Below are 22543 nucleotides of genomic sequence, written 5' to 3'. Positions count from 1 at the left end.
GGGCCACTCTAAACTATGCCAAGCCTTTATTCCTAGAAAAATTATACTACTGAAAAATCACTGGAAGAGTTCAGAGTCTAAATTTAGTTTTCTGACCTAAAAGTAAGTGTATATGCCTGCATATTTCCTAGCTGTCTATCCTGGCCTGGTATATTGAGTTGCCTCAGGTGTAAGACACTGGTGAAGGGTTTTGGAAACTCCGGCTTCTGAACTGTGTTAAGTAGAACACTTCCAATTTCAGTATCAGCAAATAGCAGTGGTGGATGAGTATATGGTTTTCACCGATGATCAGAAGGCTTGGATTCTAACATTTTCAATGTCAGTACCAGAAAACCTTTGTTTCTCTTTCCCTAGGTCTCTTCCCCACCCCCCCCTCCCCCCACCCCCCCCACCCCTTTTTTTTTTAAGGTTGTTAATTTCATCTTCATCTCATGGTTGCCATAAAACTTACAGTGATGGTATTCAAAAGTGTAAACTTTTACAGTGACTTTGTACAAGCATACCTATAGACAAAACTCATATGTTTCCATGTTCAAATAAAGAAATCAGCCAGTGGGTTTGTAGACCTGGCTAAAGCCCATACATGGTCAGAATCAAGTGCTTGCTTGCAGAACAGTTTTCTAGCATTTACTCTGCTCCTAATATCTAGATTTAGAATCATAATTACTTGAAAAGCTATGAATGGATGGCCACAGAATCTGAATAAATCCTAAATTTCTCATCCTCAGCTGCAGCACCCTTAAGCACAATGTGGTTTCAGTAATCAGTTGCCGCATACCAGATTGCTAAATCATGATTAATGCGTTTAATCTGTTAGCATTTTTAATTAACATTCCATAATTGTCTTATTAAATCCTTATCTGAAGATTACATTCAAGTCAGCTAGTTTTATTCTTGTACGCTTTCCATGGCTTCTCTTCCTTACTTGCAGCTTTCAGATTAGCAGTGCAGGCCTGTATCCAAATATGTTGGCTGTACTCCATTATGCCTTATAACAAGATGTTTGTGAGTCTGATCATACAAAGTTTTTTGCAGACTTTTGGGAAAGCAAGCAGCAAAAGACTATTGGCGGAGCCTAAACCCTGGATTTATCAGAAAAATTCTGCTACACGGTGTAGGACATATATAATATCTAGCCTTGAAATGACAATCCATTGTAATACTTTTTTTGCTACATGAAGACTGTTGCTGGGGTGTGCTTTCAAAAGAAATGTGTTGCATTTTTGCATCATCTTGTACAACCTTTTATGCCTACAGTGTCTTATCCAAAGAGTATTAGTTATTTATCATTCTACAGAGAGATTACTATTTGAATAGGAAGCTTATTTCTGTTTCATGTAGGCTTTTGCTCTACATCATTCTTGTCCGATCTCCTTCAGTAGCAGCAATATTTGTTCTTCCCTTTTCTGCAGGAGGAATAGTGTGGTCACTGGAACAATCTTCTTTTTTGAATATTAATGTGTTATGATAGGTATTTATTATCATTCCTATTTATGATGAAGACAGGGGTGAATCTGCATTAGCACCAGAAGATAGTGAGATCTGGACAGGAAGGAAGGGTGGGATATCATCCCTCTGGTAATTCATTTTTCAGTATAGTACTCACCCCTAAGAAAGTTCTTTTCACGCAGAGATGAGTTTTCGCTATACTGTACTGGATCACAGAAATAAATCTGTTGACCACTCCCTGTGTACTGAATTCAGTTTTCACACGCTGTATACCTTGCCCGTCATGCATCTTCTGGACTAAGATCTGGGTCAAGAATTTTACTCAAAACTTATGGGGAGCAAAAGATGGGTTTAATGAGGTCGAAGGACTCAGAGCAAGTTCCTTCACTTGGCACTGAATATTCTAGATGCCATCTTCTACATGATGATAATTTTTGCTTCTTTCCCATCATGGGAAAAGAAAACTCTGTGGAAAACTCTGTTGCATTTTTGTGCTGCAAGAAAGGTGTGATGAGGCTTTTATTCCTGTATGCATTGCTGACCAGTTGTTTTACCTTCATCAGAGATATTTCTTTTTGCCTTCAGTTATGTGTGATTTAAACCGGAATTGTGATAAAATAGCTAGTAGAAGGATTTCTCATCTTTTTACACTAAACTTGATGAAGCACTCTGGCTTACATATATGAATCTAAAACAATCAAATAGATTATTTTTAAAATTTATTAAGAAATGTGCTTAAGGATCTCCAAGGTATATTGCATATTCTGTGTCTATTTAGAAACTATAGTTTGGTGTATAATGAAGTTGGATCCACAGAGTCTGGAATATGTGTGTATGAATTTTTCTCTCTTTGGTTTTAACCTACAGAGAAGAAAACATGGGAGTGATTTATTCCAAAAGCATCTCTATAAGCTTCTTATTTCTCCCTTCCCCCACCCCCAAAAAAGCCCCAAAACAAACAATCAAACAAAAAAAACACCAACAAAAGAATCAGCCTGTTCTACCTCTTTGTCTTAAGCTGGTGAACTTGTTGGAAGGCTGATAATATCTGAAATAGAATTAGGTATAGTATTGTCAGTAATACTGAGGGAATTTTTAATATTTAATTCAAAACCCCTTGCTTTTTGTGGTTTCAAAATCCAGGAAGATGTTAGAGGTCTGCTTTGATGAAGTTGCTTGAAAAGGAGCAATGAAGGGAGAGAGAAAAAAAAATTGTAAAGACAAAATATTGTATATTGGGCAGGTATTTGTTCTGTCCTCTTGTTTCTGAACTGAGAATCTGCTAAGCTTAGTGCATAGCTTAGGCTTTTTTGAATTTCAGCAAACAAAGCTGCATTTTAATTTAAATTGCTTTTTTAGCAACAAGTATGAATTTACAGTATAGGAATATGTCTTCACTGACTTATACAGACATTTACTTCTTTTTTTTCCAAAAAAACCTGTTTTAATTATGTTAACAAATGTGCTTGCTTGATGTTTTATTTAACCAAATCCACATTTCAACATACTGCTGGAAATTCCCACTATTATTATATGCAGATACAGCTCAGTCATTTGGTTTCCTTGAGTATCTCTGTGTACTTAAATGTCCATGAGAAACTATGCAAAATAACGCTAGCAAAATTATTTTGTACTATATCCTGTTTATCAGCCTTGGCATACAGAATGGAAGAAAAATCACTTCAGCAAACTTCACTGTCTTTGCACTATTTATAGTAGAGGGGAAATTGTGGGGTTAAATCCTTACTGACTGTTTCATGAGTTTAAAATTAACTTTATGATAGTTCATAATTGCTCAATTTGCACTCACTTGGTAGTGTAGATATGAATAATTGACTTCCTGTTCAGGTCTCTTTGGCAGTGTCTTCTGGGTCTTAATTTTCTATGTTTTTCCCAGTCTTTCTGATGATGTATGGTCATTAGGAAATTAAGTAGTCACAGGAAATAATAAAGAGAAGCAGGAGTTTGGGAAGGTGTAGGGAACAGGCAATGTTCTTTGCAACAGGAAACAATAAGTCAATAATTGATTGAACTGATGAGTGGAAAGGCATTAAGGATTGAGCAGAAAGAGGCAGTGAGTCTGATGCTACAAAAAAAAACAAGTGAGCATGTGAAGATTTTGGGCAGATGCATCAAGGCAAATTCTGCTGCATGATGAAAGTGGACGAGTACCTCTGGAAATAGACAGAAGGGCAGGATCACTCTAATTCGAGATGCTATAAACCCATTCCAAGCAAGCCTAATTACTTTTTGTTTGCAAGAAGAATCACAGACCCACGTGCTTGCACAGGCTGGCAGGGACCTGGGGAGGTGTCTAGTCAGGAGGTCAAACCAGGCTGCACAGGGCTTCACACAGTCGGGACATGAAGCTCTACAGGCAGGAGACATCCCACCTTCGCCAGGGCCCGCGCCCCACTGCTGGGCTGTCCTCCTGGGTAAAAGGCTTCTCCTTAGCCCTAGCTTAAGCCTCTTCTGTTTCAGCTTGTGCTTCTTTCTCTCACCATCCCTCCATGCACTGCTGTGAAGAGCCCAGCTGCACCTCTTTCCTCCATTCCTTTCCATCATTGCCAGGGATGCTGCTGGCTGCCCCTAAAGCCATCCCTCACATCACCTGGCAGAAGCAGCGCTGGTCCCACAGCTTCTCCCCACGAGGCGGGGACTCCAGCCCCACCGCCTTGGTGCCTTCCTCTCAGCTCCAGCCAGTCAATGTCTTTCTTGCATGCAGGGTGATATTCCTGATTGATCTGATGAACCTCCCTCGCTCTTGTCTTGTGCACACATGCCCATGCAATGTGTCCCTTGTTGCTGCCCAGATGTACAGGTGTCCCCTGCTTAGCTCACTGCCTGCCAGATTCATCCCCCAGAGCTGCTCCCTGGCCCCAATGGCCCCAGCCTGCATCCCACAGGGTTTTGCCTTCCTGGGGAAATTGTTCCTGTTAGCAAATTTCTGTCAAAGTCCCCCTGGATGGCAACCATGACCTCAAGGACATAAGCCGTTCAAACATAGTAGTTTCAAAATGTAAGTAACCATGTCCAAGGTAGTCACATGAACAAAACATTGCTGTCCACAGAAGGTCCGGTAGGAATAGGTGCGAAAATATAGGCAGGAATAACAAAGAATAAATTGTCCAGTTATAAAATGCTTAAGATCGCAAGATTGCATTGTGAATTTAGTCAGTCTCACAGGCTGTCATTCTGTGTTCAGCAGCAGCTACAAACTGAAGATTTCAGTACATCAGTGTTTTAGGAGAGTTGCAACATAAGCAAAAGGAATCACCTATGGCTGTTCCATACTAACTTACTGGTAGAAGTGCTAACACCCTTGTATGCCAAAGTGACAAAGTAGGGAGTCTAGAATCAGGGAGGAAATGGTTTAGATAGAGGTATTTTTAATCATAAACAGGCATAAGCCTAGGGAATGTTACAGTATCATAAACACCACATACATACCTTGTTATATTAATGGACCATTAAAAGAACAGCTAATTAACAAATGTGACCCTCTCCTGCATTGCTGTTTTCTGTACAGAAACTTTTATTTCTCTTTCTTTGTTTAGGCCCCAATAGTGGTGTTATTTGTGTGGGGTTTTCTTTTTTTTTAACTTGGATTTGCTTCAAAATTTGGGGCGAAAACTAAGGCTAAGATTTCTGGTTTTACTTCTGGTTTTGAGGTCTTTGTCTCATGATAATTTTTCTACTGCAGCATGTAATCTGAAGGGTAAATCACAGCATACTAAATTCCAATAAATTGCCTTATAAAATCAATACAAAACACACACTAGGCTGCATAGGATAGCAGAAGTACAGACACGTGCTGAAGCCTTTTATTACATTTAGCTTTGAGAATAACGGATATTGTTTCTTAGTGAGAAAAACTAAGAACCAAGTGACAGAACACTGGGGAAGATGTGCCACTGTTCTTAATTAGGAGATATAGTGCTGACATCTAAAGCCACATTCACAATATCAAATTTAAATGTAACTTGAAGGTTACAGTTCATATATTTCTGTATGGTGTTCCACAAGGGTAATCTCCTGTATACCTGTGTGCTCAGAGCTTGCTGTTTAAACAGGTAGAGAGAGGTATGGGTTTGGGTTTTTTAATATAAAAAGATGAAGGCTAGAAGAGGAATATTTCTATCTACATAGCTATGCATGTTTCTTCCCTATATGTAATACAAATACATGTACAAATACAAATACATACTCTTAATTGGTCTTAGCTCTTTCATTAACTTTATGGTTCTTTATACAGTTAATGTTGGTTATATTAAATTTACAAAGAACAGAATAATTTAAAACTTCCTAAATAGTTAAACTAATGCTTTAAAAGCATAGATACAAATAATCATATTTGTTGATTTTAAGTATCTCTGTATGGACATAAACTTATATAGCAGTAAATATGTGTTTATACTGCTAGACATAAATGTGAGGTAAAGATAAATATTATTGTTATCTATCCCTAATGTGTGTTTTCAGATATACCATTCAGCTACAGAAGAGGTAATAATTATGAGTTAGAACATACTATGGTTTAATGAAGCAAATTCCAAATTAAAAAAAAATAATCCTGGAATTCACCATTATGGATTTTACAGTATCCCAATTATTAATAAAAATAAAATAAAAAAAAGAAAAAAAATTTAAAACATGGTTTGAGATCAGCAATGGAAAATGACCTGACATGTCAGATTACCCATCTGCTGTAATTTTTGTCCTTATTAACTAACTAAAAATCAGAAGATTACCATTAATATTTATGGGCAATCTTTTGCTTTCTTTTTGCTGTAATTACAGCTGTAGTCAAGCAGCTTGTGGACTGTAGACCTTTGCTATTATTTTAGCTGAAAGACATTGCTTATGGTAACAAGAAATGCTTTTGATACTGTTCTTTTTGAGGCCTACATTAAAATACATTGCCTGTTGGCCAGTAAAGGTTACAGAGCACCTTTAAATTGACATCATACCATACCAGTTAAGAGGTACACTTGAGAAAGAGGAATTTTTCCTTGACTTTTACCTGAGCTCTGCAGATAATAAAAGCTAGCATATTGTCTTGTGAAATTCTATATAAATGCATGGTTGCAAACATATTGTTCCTAATCATACATGAACAATAATAATAGAAATCATCCCCTTTGATTTTTTTTTTTGTGTTGATATTAGTTAGAAACAGGTTGAAATAAATAAACAGTAAAGAAAACCAAGGATTGTATTATTTACTTCTCAATCATTTCTTCTTCTTTATTTTTCCTAATTCCTAAGTCTTTCTTAAAAATTTCAGGTTATTGTGTCCTTCTTTCCCTCTGGATATGCCTGGGCTGTCTTTTTCTGCTATTTCTACTCTTTCCCTCCTTAAAAAATTGTCTAGTTCTGTGGGATATAAAGTGGGATCTGTGTTAACCAAGTCTTGCCAGTTTCCACATCTGTTTTTTCAATAATTTCTGTGTTAAATTTTATTTTTTAAATGACAATCCTATAGTTCATCTCTGAAAAGTCTGTATAGGACCCAAGTAAAGCTAAGGATATTTGACTATAATCTTCTGTGAGGCTTGTGCATGCACTTCCTTTTGAGCAAACTATCTTCAAATTTAGTGCATAAATTTAACAAGGGGGAAAGACACAAAGAAATATATGAATGGAATATACCGCTTGTGGCAGGAAACTTCCTACTGTAATTCATTTTTTAAACCTTTCTGACTCATCAAAATTCTATTTTATTGCTTTTGGTGCTTTTGGTGCCTCATTGCTTTGATAGGTAGAAATATTACTTCCAACTTCGCTTATGTTGTGTTTTACAGTTATCTTACAAAAGAAATCTGCTAAGAATATGCTGCCAGATTATTTTTTAAATGTTTTTTAAACTCCTTGATGCAGTGGAATGGATGGATAGCTTTCTGCCTTCTGACTTGAGAGCCTTAAACTGCTGATGACTTCCTTACATGGCTGCTTTCCTTTCCATGTCATGAGTCCTATTTCAGGTTTTAACTTTTTCCTTATACTCTATATCACCTTTCTTTATGGGAGAAAAAATCTTTACATGATTTCCCAGTTGTGTATAAATATACTTTCACCTCAACTCGATCCTCACTGCAGAACTGCCTTTTTTCTTTACCTTGTGTATTTATTCACATTATTGCATTTATTAGTTATAGCCTGAAAGACCTCTTACCTTGTGTATTTATTCACATTATTGCATTTATTAGTTATAGCCTGAAAGACCTCTTCACATTTACTTCACAAAGTCTAATGGCTAGGGCAGAATTGTCTATTTTTCATGAGACTATTTTCTGTGACAAGTTCTATAATTTCTCTGTCTAAATTACCAGATTTAATATAGGACTTCCTCTTACAGGTTTAGTGACTCATTGGTGAATAACTGTCTGAGCTGCTGCATCCAGAAATCTCAGTATCTTGTTAGTAACTATCCATGTTTGGAAAGGTAGCCTTCTGTAGTGACACAATTCCTATTAATATCAGTTCCTCCAGTAACATTGCAGAAATCTGTATCCAAAACCAATCCCTGATTGTCCCTACATGAGAACATTTTAATTGAGCTAATGTCTTTTTTAAAACACTGTGTCCCTTCTTATTGTTTTGCAGGCTTTAACAACCAAGTGATTTTATAGTGGAACAATTTTAACCAATTTGGAAAAAAAAATGGCAAGAGGAAGTGTTCCAGGATAAGGTTTGTAGGTGACACTGGCCTGAAAGTGAGAGAAGGCAGCTGAATATCATTGATATATTGTATATACACTTCTGCTTTTGCTCTTGTCTTGCAGCATGTATAATACTTTCCAGCAGCTACATTCTTGTCATAATTATAGTTCCCCAGAGTGGGAATCTCCAGTTTCAGGAATTCATATGCCCTTAAAATGTTTTTCTTGTACTTCAGAAATTATATCCTGTCTATTGTGCTGCCTGGGGTCCTTGCTCAAGTGCATTTTTTCTCCTTCTACATCCAGGCTACAGTCTTACATGATCGTGTGACTTACGCTTCCACCTGTATTGGTACACTTCTATTCCTTTTAACCCTTTGTCCATTATCATGTTGCCATTTGCCTGTTTCCTTTATTCTCCTCTGTACCACGGTCAGGTGAGGAATGTGTGTGTCAAATGTCCCATGTCATCATAGAGCTTATCCCTAGAACTGATGAATGGTTTGCCTTGTGATGAGGACCAAAATAGTGTGACCAGCATTATGTATCAGTCCAGTACACAGATTATACTTCTACAGTGGAAATGCTTGTCTTAATGGAAGGAGCAGAAACCAGGAAGCAGGAAAAAACCCTGAAGTCTTATTTCAACTTCTAAACTCATATTGCAGACATAAGACTACGTTGATCCAGTTCTATGGTTGGCTTTCCACGTGTCATTTTTAGGATAAACAATGCAATAAAATCAACCTGGTTCACTTTATTCACAGTGTTTATTACAATAATTTGTCAGGTAATTTTATAAAGAAGAGAGTAAACACAATATTCATGGTTTAAATATCGATTCAAGCGCATAATTTTCTGAACAGTGACACCCATCAGTTGCCATCTGCAATGTTCAATAGGTTTTTTCAGAAAACAAAAACATGTTGCAAGATCAAACCCCACTGTTTCTGCCATCTAAAAGACATGGTCTTTATCAACAGTATATGCATTTTTCTGAGTGAGTAATGTTATACGTAAAATGATGGAAGATATTGAATGTTAAAAATTCAATGGAAAAGCAAGTTTCAGGGCTTCAGAACCATGCTTGAAAAATGTTTGAGAGTGATCTTTAAAAGAAAGGGAAACTGTAACGTTTAGAAAGTTTCAGAACTATAAAATGAGAAGTCCGTTTAACATCAGGTATCTTTTTAAAAGATTATATGACACTGGTTTGGGTTTTAATTGTAATTTTATTATCTTCAGGTTGTGGTGTGGGTTTTTTTTTTCATTTTATGTAAGAAAATACGCATTGGTGAATACAGTCTGTGCAAAGAAGTCTGACTCCTAGATCCTGAATTTACTGTCTGCTGGTTGCTGTTGCATATTCAGAAAGGGCTACAAGTGAAAAACTCATTGCAAGAATCTTTTTCCCTTTACTCATCCCTTGAGAAATACAATGTCATAACTGTGTGAAATGATACATGGTGTGAATTGCCCTCGGAGCTGCAGAGGAGCTGAGTACTTTAGAGGCATATAACTGGATAATAATGGAGATTAATGAAGATAGATGCAGTAAAAAAGGCTGCTGTTAATAGAAGTATTTTTAAAATGTGCCATTAAACTGAGAAATGAATAGTCTCAATGTTAAAAAAAAAAAAAAAAAAGCAACACTGAGAAGCAACTGCCTTAAGGAATAAGTTTTTTAAAGCACTAGTGATCAAGAAACAATGGATATTGGACAGGGAGATGTTACATTAGATTATCTTATCACTCCCACTTCCACAGCAGGAAATCAAATTCTTTAGTGCTTTATTCAGCATACTGTCAGAAGTTTTACCCAGGCGAGTCTTAAATGGCTTAAACAATGGATATAGGAAATTCCTTTATATTTTTCTGGCTGATTTATGTGGAACTTAAGCACAAATGAAATTCCAAAAGGTGGTCAGTGCCCTGAAGGCATACCTGGATAAGGAGCAATGAATGTGTAACTGTGTAAATGTGCCTAAAAATGAGGCTGATAATCAAGGAGTGTGAACATGCTAGTGCATGGTATCAGACACCTCAGTAACGGATTTAAAAGCCAGCACAGAATGCTATTGCATTTGCAACCTGCAATTCAGAAGGCAGCCTAGAGAAATGAGTTTTGATGGAACTTCAATCCTCAGTCTTGGGGAACACACGCATGGTTATGCAATTGTGTCCTTGACCTGTACAAATAAGAATCACTCCCTGAATGCACTTTTGTGAAGACGCTGCAGAATAAGAATCTGATAGAACCACCTGTGTTTGTGGACTAGAATAATTGCAGGATAAGTGAAGAAAAAGGTGGCATGTATTCTGTATATCCAACTGTATTGTGTTTGCATGGCAAGGTTTTGGTAGTGGAGGGAATACAGGAGTGCCTTCTGTGACAAGATGCTGAAAACTTCCCTCATATCCATTGGAGCCAGTGCCAGCTGGCTCTAAGATAGACTTGCTGGTGATGAAGGCTGTTGTCAGTGATGCTGCAGCACCTCTGTGATAATGTATTTAAGAAGTGGGAAAAAAACCCTGCACAACAGCAATTGGAGCAGAAGAGAGAAGTGAGTCTATGTAAGAGCAACAACTCTGCACACACCCAGATCAGTGGAGAAGGAGGGGCAGGAGGTGCCCCAAGCACTGGAGCAGATTCCCCTGCAGCCCATGGTGAAGACCATGGTGAGGCAGGCTGTCCTTCAGCCCATGGAGGTCTGTGGTGGAGCAGATATCCACCTGCAGCCCCATGCTGGAGTAGAATGGATGTGCCCAAAGGAGGCTGTAACCCGTGGAAAGCCCATGCTAGAGCAGGTTTTGTGGCAGAACTTGTGACCCCATGAGGGACCCATGGTGAAGCAGTCTGTTCCTGTAGGACTGCACCCCATGGAAGGGACCTATGCTGGAGCAGTTTGTGAAGAACTGTAGCCCATGGGAAGGACTCACATTGGAGAAGTTCATGGAGGACTGTCTCCCATGGGAGGGACCCTACACATGAGCAGAGAAAGAGTGTGAGAAGCCCTCCCCCTGAGGAGGAAGGAACAGCAGAGACAGCATGTGATGTGTGACAAACTGACCACAAGCCCCATTCCCCTGTGCCATTGGCAGAGAGGAGGTAGAGAAATCAGGAGTGGACTTGAGCCTGGGAAGAAGAGAGGGGTGGGGGGAAGGTATTTTTTAAGTTTTGGGTTTATTTCTCATCATCCTACTCTGATCTAAATAGTAATAAATTAATCTCCCCAAGTTGAGTCTGTTTTGCCTGTGACAGGAATTGGTGATTGATCACTCCTTGCCCTTATCTTGACCCATGAACCTTCCGATATATTTTCTCTCCTCTGTTCAGCTGGGGGGGAAAGTGATACAGTGGCTTTGGTGAGCACCTGGAAGCCAGCTAGGGTCAAGCTACCATGCCAATATATGACCTTGTATGGAAAGACTACATCAAAAACTTTATCAGTGCTTTTCTTTGTGCCCTATCGTATTCTCTGTGAAAAGGACATGAGGAATTTCTCCCATGGTAACTTCCCACTAGTAGTGAATTTTCCATTTTCAGAGCCTGAGAGAACAGTGATTCTGGTGAAGCCAGCTGGTGAGATTACCTCTAGCACAAATACATTGGCTACCTAGCTATACTGTGGCCCTTCATTTAGGAACAGATTTTCCAGAAGTGCTTGAAGATAACAGAAATGGGGCAAACCAGGTTGAGATATAGAGGTTCCTTTAATTTAACAGACCAAAGTAGTATATCTCAGAACTTTCACGTTCTGCATCGTCTATATTGTCATTCTTGAAAAAGACAATTTGCATGTGTACAAAAATGATCTGCTTGTAAAGTAAGTGTCATAAATCATCACAACACTTCTTTTTTGTTGGAATGGAACCATAATATTATCTGTGGCAAAAGTCTTTTACATACTTATTTATTCAGTGTTAGATTTTTCATTTTTTCCTTTACAGTAAAGATAACCAGATACCTTTTTTTGCTCCTGCATTTGCCTTTTTTTTTTCCTCTCCTCATGAGTAGTCTTAGACAGGGTAATTTATGTTTTACTTGTACAAAACATTCAAGACTAGCCGGTATGAAATGCCTTAAACTTTTTTTTTTTCCTCCAGATGCATGATAAGTAGTAGAGAATGTAATTAAAAGTATATGCAGTTGGGTCTCACTCAGAAGTATCATCATAGCTACCAGATTTCATCCCAAATAGCTCACTGCTGTTTCACCTAGAGAACTGGGTGCTCACAGAACCTTTTTTCTCCTACAATCTCAGTTCTTTCCTCAAGAAATACCTTTTTTGTTTTCTATGGATCATGGCAATGGAAAATCCCTTTTGCAGCCTCTGGATGACATCTAGAAATAGCATCTTCCCCATAAGCATCTTAATTACCATTCTTCAACTTTTAATTATTTCTTCGTAGTTGTTTTGACTATTATATTTTTCATGTGTTCTTCAGAAAAGTCCATTTGATTTAACTTGATGTAATCATCTGGAATCTACACAGCAAATAGAGGCAGTATGAATATTATCCTTGTTGTTTAAAAACACAATACACCAAATTTCTCATTAGCAAAATTACATTGGATTGTGGCATCTGTTGGTGCCATTGTCTGTATAAGTAATTTTTGATTACTTAAGTTTTGTGCTTAGGAATAAAAATAAACAGGTGAAATATCTGGTTTACTTATAGGTAGAAAGAGATGATAATATGAAACATTTAAGGATTTCTATTTTGCAGCATCTGCAAGATATCTCATTTTAAATGGATGTCAGAAATCAATTACATGAACTGGTCTTCCAAGGTGTTTCTTACACTGTAATTTAACAATGATGTAGGATAAAAAAAAGAAACCTGCATGTGGCGGAAATGAAATAAAAGCTCAGCTTGAGTGTAGAAAGTATTTCACATTTTTCTCAGGGATAAAACCATGATTCTTTCAGGAATATTGCTCCAAATTTTTGCTTTATTTTCCTTCTGTCCTTTACATATTAAACACGTTAGGCCAGATTTGTTTTTGATCAGTTCTACTAACATCAGCTGAATTTATAGTGGTAGTTTAATGTGCAATTTGTCAGAACTTTACTGAATTTAATAAGTCTAAATTTGATGTCATTACTTTGTTGTGTACTTTTATGCAACAACTATATCCCTTCTCCAGCATTACTGTTCTTTCACTTCAGAAAAGAACCCTTAAAAAAGGACAATTTCCTGTGAATCCATGCAAATGAATCTTTTTTCAGGAACATCCCATTTTTCCCTGTTTTATCAGATCTTTTATCAGCTAACTCACCAAACGAAAAAACACCAAACATGACTCTTAAAATCCAAAATGTTGCTCTTAATGTGCAAGGAGAGGATTTATGTAAAGGCCTTAGGAGGGGAAGATAAACCAATGTTTCTTAAAAGCACACTCATTTTTTTGTTTAACTGGAGTTCATCTGAGTTTCCTCATCCATCCCGGATCATTAGTTCAGACTCTTAAAGTTGCTTTCCCATGTCTTCCAGTCATTAACATTCTGGGCACCTTAAGTATTGATTGCTGTTCAGTTTCATAAGGAACTCTGCTTTTCCTACTTTAGTCCTTCAGGTGAATTTCTCTGAATTTCTCTGGATGTAATTTATCTGAAAAAAACAACCAACAAAGTCTATTGCTAAATAACTTCAGAAATTCATTTTAATTTCTAGTAGTTCTTTAAGTATTTAGTCTTTTTGCTGTTTCTTTCTTCTTTTTACTATTTAATGTGAGCTTTGCAAGCTTTAGAGAATATTAAATTCTTTTCCTTCGTCTTCTTTTTCTTTGATTTATATTGGTAATATTGATTTTATTTGGATAGGTTATCTTGTCCTTCTGGCTTTATTTTGTCTTTGTTTTCTTTGTCCCCATGTACACAGTACAGAATATTTGTTCATAATATTTTTGCAAGTGTTGTTGTAGACTTTATCTGGAGCCCATCCATAATGATGTGCTTATACTATTCACAAATACTCAGCTGATAAACTATCAGTTGACCTATCCAATTTTCTACTGAGTTGGCAAGAGTCTTGATTATAGCATTAACTTATATGGTGAAGAAATAAAATGGCATGCAAGTAATACCCTCAGGAACTATGTGAGTTTGATGTATTTTATATTTTTAGTTTTATATAGCTATAAATAATTTGCAGGTTGTTTGCGGGAAGGTCATATCCAACTAATGGCAGTGCTTAAAATGGAATGGTTTTAAAACAGATTATGATATATTGCAGCACTGTTTGAAATCCAACTCCAAGTAAGAAGAAAGAGTATTGAAATAGTTTGAACACCACATGCTATGCTTGATATTTTATTGCATTTATATTGAAAGTCCTTGTTAAAAATATGTCAGTTTCCATGAAAACAAGTAATTTCTTCTTTTTCTTTTTTTTTTTGTATGTCTTCAAGCTTATTCTCCTTGTTCTTCACCTAGCATATGGTGATGATGGGAATATTCTTTCTGAACAAATAACAAACCAACAGACTGTACTGTAATGCAGCAGTTGAACCACTCTGTCTGCTACTGAAACCCCAAGGATATGATAGTTCCTTTTCATGGAGTACCATTGCCTTTGGTCAAGCATGAGTTCACTGGTTTTCCTACCACCCACACACACATCAGCCACCAATCCAGTTGCTGGAAGGAGTTCTGTGGAGACAGAAATTGCAAATGGGTTTTTCTTCATTTTCCAGCTTAACAGGGTCATAATTATTTTTCTATAATAGATAAGGCTACCTGTGGTTGTCACTGAAAGGCAAAACTTTCTTTTTTTAGATTCTTAAGTAGTGATACAGAGGTGGTATATGCTTTCTGACTTAATTCACAGGTTGCTTGTTCAAAATGTAAAAATGTGCATTTTGGAATTGGTTTAAAAACCTTTTCTCTAAGGTTGGCATTGGCTTCTAAGCATGGTAACATAAGAGTACATTTTTCAGTTTATAAATCTGTATTTCCAATGGGTGTGTTCATTCTCAAAGTTGCACGGCAAGAAATTTCTCCAAAACAGACAATTTGACATGTTCTAAACTATTTAAAAATTATGGCACAGATTTGAAAAGGTAACTTCCTGTTTTACTGAGTTTCCTAATTACAGATGTACTGTGAAGACACAACTGAACAGTTTAGAGTGGCTATTCCTAATTATCTCTTAGCTTGTCTAATTCTCTAGTGGCTTTCAGTGTGTCATGTCACTGTTAGGTCACACCTCAGCCCAAACATCTTTAAACCCTCAAACGTTTTACATTTCTGTAAGTAAGTGGCTTTGCCTCAGGTGCATATGATACTGTCTTCAGAGGCCACCCATGAACCTGTGTTGATTTTTTTCTGGAGGGCAGGAAAGTAAGTCAGGAAAACAAACCAAAACAAACTTTTGAATGTTTTGTTACCAAATTTATAAATAAAACATAAATAAGCCAATTCCCCAAAACAATGAGTGGCTGGTGGGAAAAAAAAATGGTAGGGTCTTTCTGTGAAACTATCAGTTGAATTCCTTATCTGAGATGGGTGCTAAATCTTTATTATGTGAACTGAATACTTTTTATAATGTTTGGTTACCCATATGCTTTACCTCCAGGAACTTCAATCCTATAGCAGAGTGATGTGGGTCTATTCAATTTTTTGTGTGATACTGGACTTTCTTATATGGTCTAATGTATCTGTCCATAGAAACAAAATCGAATCATTTGTGGTTAATTGTTTAGTTGTAGGGAGTGAATCTGGTCTTTATAACTAGAAGGAGTGCATAGACATTTTTTTCTGGTAAATTATTAATCCTCTTATTAAAAATAATTACTATTGTTGACATTGAAAAAAAATTGATGTAGCTTAATATGACTTGGGTTTGGGAAGTATCAGAGAGCCTTGATGCATTCAAGGCCTGATGCTTCTTTGCACTCAACTTTGAGTTATTAAATTCACAGAATTCAAGGAAGGGAATAGACTGGTCCTAGTATCTAAATTATTTTCCCCTGAATGCTGAATTGCATACTTGGGCTGAGGTCAACTCTAATATATAATAGATCAAGAAACTTCATACTTCTTTGAGGACTGTAAATGCTATGTGGAACAAAACTAACTTTTTCAATTTTTTGTTCCCTAAGACATAAGTTAAAGTGGCTTGTGTGTATTAGTACAGGTATTAATGGTGAAATATATTAAATGCACCCCTGTAGTTACTCTGAGAAAAGCTCCTCTGCATGTCAAATGGTTCTGAAACAAACAAAAATTGTTAATGTTTGCCTGAAAAAGATCACAGGGCACATAACAGTGGGCAATTAGACTTATGGTAAATTTACGATATTGGGGAATATTATATATAAGCAATACCATTTGCCACACATCTTGTTTGTATGTAGTTTAGCTGTTGTTTACTAATGAAAAAACTTTTCAAGCTACTTTGGGTTTCCTCTGTATGTGAATTTTCTCTCATGAATTTCAAACTGTGACTAATTTCTGGGCTTTTCAGAAAGTCGTGTTTAGTTTCATGTGCTAAGTGTGCCTCTGTAGGGAGCCCTCTGTACCAAGACCCTCCAAAACTGAAAGCCACTTGAGGTTTTGGATAGCATTTTTTCTTCTCATTTTAACCACACATAATGACTGTGTTTTCTCATAATGTTCTTTCAGTTTGGCTTATTCAATAGTGGCAACATCAGGACCGTTAGCCAAAGGATTTGTAAAAAGTCTGTTAACAGATTTCGTGGCCCTTAGCTCTTTGGTGGTGATATTTGGCAGTAGACTTCCATGTGGTACAGCAGTGCTTGTGTATAAGTCACCTATAGTATGTGGCTGAAAAATACACCTTTCTCTGTTCTCCCTTTCTACCTCATTTATCAGACTGAGACAGTTTTTTCATGTTTGAAAAGAGAGTTAATTGAAGAAAAGCCTTCTGATTTTTTTTTATAGAAGCCTTATTACACTGGCAGGTCTTCCTGCTCAGCATTGTAGTGGGATATATCACCAGATCCCTTCATCTCACTTCCCTTGAAATTTTTCCCATACCTTTTTTGGGGGTTGTTGTTTGTTTGTTTGTTTGTTTTACCTTTCATTCTGTCTCAGGGGCTTCAGGGAATTTACCTGCCTCTTCCAACAGCGTGTTCTGCACAATGATCTGTAGCTGGACCATTTCTTCCAGCTCATTGTATACTTACTGCTCAGTACACCAGACATCCAAACCTGAATGAAGTTTGAGAGGAAGTGGAATACAGTGAAAAAGCAATAGCATGATACTGGTTTCACAGCACTGTCAATTCCCATGAGATTTTTTGTAAAGCCTTAATCTTTTAAGGCTTCCCTTTTACACAGCTCATGAAATATAGCTGTCCCATTGCAAGTTAATCTGCAGTTTTGTTTTGTCTTTTTTTGTTTTCCCAAAGCTGCAGGTGTAGGAACACTGGATCACAGAATAGCAACGCTCCCTCTCCATGTTTTAAGGTCGCCGGCTTCTAAAGTTTCATTGGCAGATTGGGTGATGTGTTAACAGCAAAAAAAGGTGTGCTACTTGTAAGGCCTTCTATTGTCCTTTCTGTTTAAGGCCTTATGGGAGCTTTTTCTCTGCTTATGATTAAAAAATACTTTGTGTGGTGTTTACTTCACACTTTTCATCAAGGATGACTTATATACAGATATTACCCAAAACAATTCCCAGACATTTCAACACAGTCTACATGATCTTGTGTTTACCTGAAGTACCCATCAAATTCTTCTCTATAAATCTGTCATACCTGCAAATGCTTACACACAATTCTGTAATATTTACCGGAGATGGGACTTTGCCCTTGCCATCTTTTTTTCCAGAAAATATACAATATTTCAGATTTATATCCAGCTGCAGAGAGCATTTGAATTTCTGGAGAAAGAGGAAGAGTTTTTATGCTGCTCATGTTTTCAGGAAGAATGTGAAAAGGGAGTTCGTGGTTTGCCTCTTCAAAATTTCTAACCAAGATTTGGGGGAGCAATCAACAAAACAGCCAACAGCTAGGGGAAATTAGGAGAGCTTACAAGTTTGTGAAACTGATGAGACTCATTGGAAATTGAATTAAGTTTTTGGTTACAGACACACTTGTAAATACATAATATAACCCTAAACACTTCAGCTGAGCCTGAAACTGCTCTGTGCTAGCAACTGTTTACATGCACAGAAATCAAAGCCAGTCCTTGCCTCAGGGAACTGACAATCCAAAGTATATTAGGAAGAGGAATATTAAGCTGAAGACATCTCTGGGTCAGACAGAGCTTAGAACAGAACTTCTGTTTTCTAGCAGCTCATCTGAAGCCATAGAGGAGCCTGAAGCATAACATGATCTAAATAAATTCCTATTAATTACATATAAATATAGATATAAATATAAATCGAGATGCTCAAAGAAGTTTTGCTATGGCTTCTGGTTTTCATCATTCATAGTGCGAGCGTCCATCTACTGCTACCACTAGAGACTGTTTCAGGCTTGTGAAAGGGAAACACTTGTTGATTGCAGTGGTCATGAACTCCTTCAAAAGCTCTCTGCATTACTCGCCAAATGATGGTACTGTCATCTCTGAAAAACTATGCTGACTTCAGCATTATTAGGATTAAGTTTGCTCAGATGCTTCTTTATTTGTATCCTCTGACCTGTCTTCTGCCAAAAATCTTCAGGAAATCTTGTCTCCAAACCGATTCCCGAGGTCAAATAGAATATTCCAAAATAACATGAGATTAAGAACGTGGTGGTATTCTCATATTCTCACCACCAGAAATAAATACTGGGGTTTTTTTCCCCTTTGTGGTACATTTTAGCATTGCGTTGAAAAGCGCACTTGCGTTAACAACTACATTTAAATTTTTTTGTTCTAATACAAAACACCCCAATTTTTCACTTTTTATTCTAATTGTAGATAGATATTTGTTTAATTAAACAATGTGTGAATTGCAGTATACTGGACCAGTATGATTTTAAGTTGTAATTTCTAAGCCTTATTTCCTACAAAAGAATGATGATTATAATTTGAAAACAAATCTTTTTTCTTTAATCTACCTTAGAATTTCATTTTGGATTGAACTGAATTTGAGCAATCTGCTGAAAGCAAAATAAAATGGTTTCCTCCTCAAGTCCATTCTGAATTTTATGCATGGGAAAAAGAATTTTTTAATGACTCATGCCATGTCCTTGTTTCACTTGTAATTTTACTCTGCCTTGGACGTCAGCAAAACAAAGCTGAAATTTAATTGTAAAGCAAAGGATGTTGGCTTAAAGCATCGTTAACTAGAAGGATTTCCAACAAGTAAGCATTATGTTGGTAGTGAACAAAAGCTAATTAAAGTTATGAAGTGCTTATAAGAATGAAAATATGACAAGTCCAGAAGTTAGTGAGAATTCTAACCAGACTGTAAAGAGTGCAAATCCATTTGGTAAATCATAGAATTCTTGGCCCTGGTAACCTCCTCTAGGGCTAAGATCTCTGCATACATCTTGCTCTGAAAACCTTATTCAAATTTAATCCCATCATTTAGGAATACTGTAAAGTATATTAAAGTATATTATGAGTCATCCAAACTTCTTAATTAGAACATACTTTGACTTTTGTTAGCTGTAGGGCAGCAGGTATTTCTGCCTACTGTTCCGTATGCTTTACCTGCAGGGAACAAAAGTCAGCTTTTAAAACTCATGGGACATGCAAACTAAACAATAAGTAAGAGTGCTTACAAGTTGCAGGATGTGAAACAATTTTAAATTGATTGTTCAGATAAAGTAAGTTATTTATTCATGGCTGTCCTACAAAATGTTGTACTTTGATTCAGAGCCTGAAACAAGTTGAGGCATAGTTAAAAGACTCATGCCCTGAAGACTCTCCTTTTCCTGTTCTATTTTTTTATTCCTTTTCCCTTTTATTCTTGTGCAAATGCTTTGCAACGTGTTTTAAAAACAGATGGGTGTAGTGCTAGGATAGCAAGATGCTGGATGCTGAAGAATGCAGGCTTATCTTCTCCTTTTGTTATTTAAAGCTATAATTATAACTACCTACAAGCTGAAGTCTGGTATAGAACAGTATCAGATCATGTTATTTCTCTTTCATTTACATGTTTCTGTATCTGGGTCAAATTTTTCATTCCCATAAGAGTAGTGACCCCAGAAGACTCAGCAACGATACTTATTGGATTATTCTCAAAATATCATACTTTCTCTCAAAAAGTACACTTTAGAAAAGTTGTTCAGTATGTCAGAGAAGAAAGTTCTTTTGGTAGGAGAGAAGCACAAAAAAGAAAATACCACATCTACTTTGCATAAGCAAATTTCTGGATATAGTCATATTTGCATGGAAAGTTAATTCTGGTTAAAGATTTAATTTACACCTTAAAAGTGATGATCCAATTAAAAAAAAAGACATGTCTTTCATTTGTCTCCAAGTATGTCTATAGCTTATATCTCACTGAAGTTTTCCATGGCTGAAGTTTTCCATTTGCTGAAGGAATTCTGAGCCATTGAATATTTACTTTACTCTATTCCTTGTTTTAAATATGAATACAGGAGTTAACATAAAATAAGACTTTTTCTGATGAGAAGATTCTTTGAATTTAAAATTAGTTTGATAACTGCCTTTTGAAAGAGTATATAAATAGCAAGAAGTATTCCTGATTTATAGCTGAAAAGACTTCTAAAAATTTAGATAGATGTGTATCTAAACATGTTGGGTTTTTTTTTTTAGTTTCTGCTTTTCTAACTTAATTCAGTTGCATCTTTGTTTTTTTCATTTCTGTCTGCACTCTTACCTCTTTTACCGATATAACACAAAAATTCAGGCAATTACAGTTTCTTCATTCTCCGCTTTAGGGCAGCAAATTCATTAAGACAACTAATCTCTTTCTTCTAGAGGGATATCCCCCATACCTCTGTCTTCAGAAAGCAGTGGGAAAGAGTGGCCTTTTCTTCAGCCTGAGCCTTTAAAACTTTTGAGGGATTGTCTGGACAAAAAGACTTCATTTAGAAACATCCCAGGTTTTTTTAACCATATATTTTTCAACCCCAAAGGCAGAAAGGAAACTCAGAATACCCCTTGGTCAGTTTGGGTCAGCTGTCCCGGCCATGTGCCCTCCCAACTTTTGACTCACCCCCAGTCTACTGGCCTTTGGGGATGCAGGTCTTTGGAGAAATCCATGTTGCTATGTGAGCATTGCTCAGCCACAGCAAAAACATTGGTGTGTTATCAACATTGTTTTATCCACAACTGCAAAGCACAGCACATGTGAGCTGCTGTGAAGAAAGTTAACTCCACCTCAGCCAGACTCAGTACAATGTGGAAATTGCTCAGCTTATTGGCGTACTGATTGTTTTATTGAAATGCTCATAGAAAGGCTATAGGTGCACCTGCAGGCTGAAAAGCACAAAGGCACAAGTCAACATCTTTCTCAAAGAGAAAGACAGCATGTGTTTACAACTGGACTTGAGAAATCTGAAATTATTTCATTCATTCGGTTGGAGAGTTAGCCATGTAAGGGTGATTATGTTCTACTTACCCAAATTAATTTTCAGCTATGTGAAGCATTTACTTCTGCTTCCCGCCTTAAGCTCTTTCATTAAATTTCCCAGTGGTATTAATCATGACCATGTATCAGTGGAAATGGTCAGTGTTACAGGAAGTAGCTGTGTGGGGAAAATGAAATGACAGTATTCTGCCTGATTAACAGTTGTGCATCTGAAGGGTATTCTACAGTGCTTTATCTAATTAGATAGTTGCATTAATCTATTTACCACAGGTGTTGATGCCACGTATTAGACTGATTATAGATCACCACTCGAGATTCCTAGCATATATTTATTTACAAATAAATAGACTTTTCCTTTTGGACTGTACAACCACACTCCAGCAGCTCTTTTGAAATGCATTAAGTATCTTGGATTACAACCTTTGATATACCATGTGAATTAAACTGTCTGGGTTCTTTCATATGACAGTCCTCCTTCCCTGATGAGAGGTATGTCAGAAGTCCACCCTTTGACTGTTTCCCTTCTGTACCAGATCTTTCCATATATTTTAATAATAACTGAGACCACTCTGAATAACTTCTGTAACAAAAGCCTTTTTGATGAGGACAACACTTCTGTCCTTAAAAGCGAACACTTTTCAGCTCTTCAGCAAGTTCTGCCAATATCATCCAGGTTCAACTGCCTCACCAAAACAAAAATAATTTGCAAGAGCTCTTACTGCTTCTCTTCAACAGCAACCAAAGTAAGCAAAACCTACAGAGTAGGTAACAGCACCATCTGGGTGCCTTACATCTCAGCAAAACCCACAGGCAGTACAAAGCAAAGCACACACCTTCACACTTTTCCACAGCTAGCCAGCTTCTGTGCATGAATGACACAGACGAAGGCTCTGTGGTATAGTCAGGCTTTGAGAGGTCACAAAAACTTTGGATGCAAAGGGAGAGTTCCTTTCCATCCCCTGGGTCCA

This window comes from Falco peregrinus, chromosome Z, assembly GCF_023634155.1.
Source record: "Falco peregrinus isolate bFalPer1 chromosome Z, bFalPer1.pri, whole genome shotgun sequence".
NCBI classification, from domain to species: domain Eukaryota; kingdom Metazoa; phylum Chordata; class Aves; order Falconiformes; family Falconidae; genus Falco; species Falco peregrinus.
Note: the sequence above shows the minus strand (reverse complement) of the source record.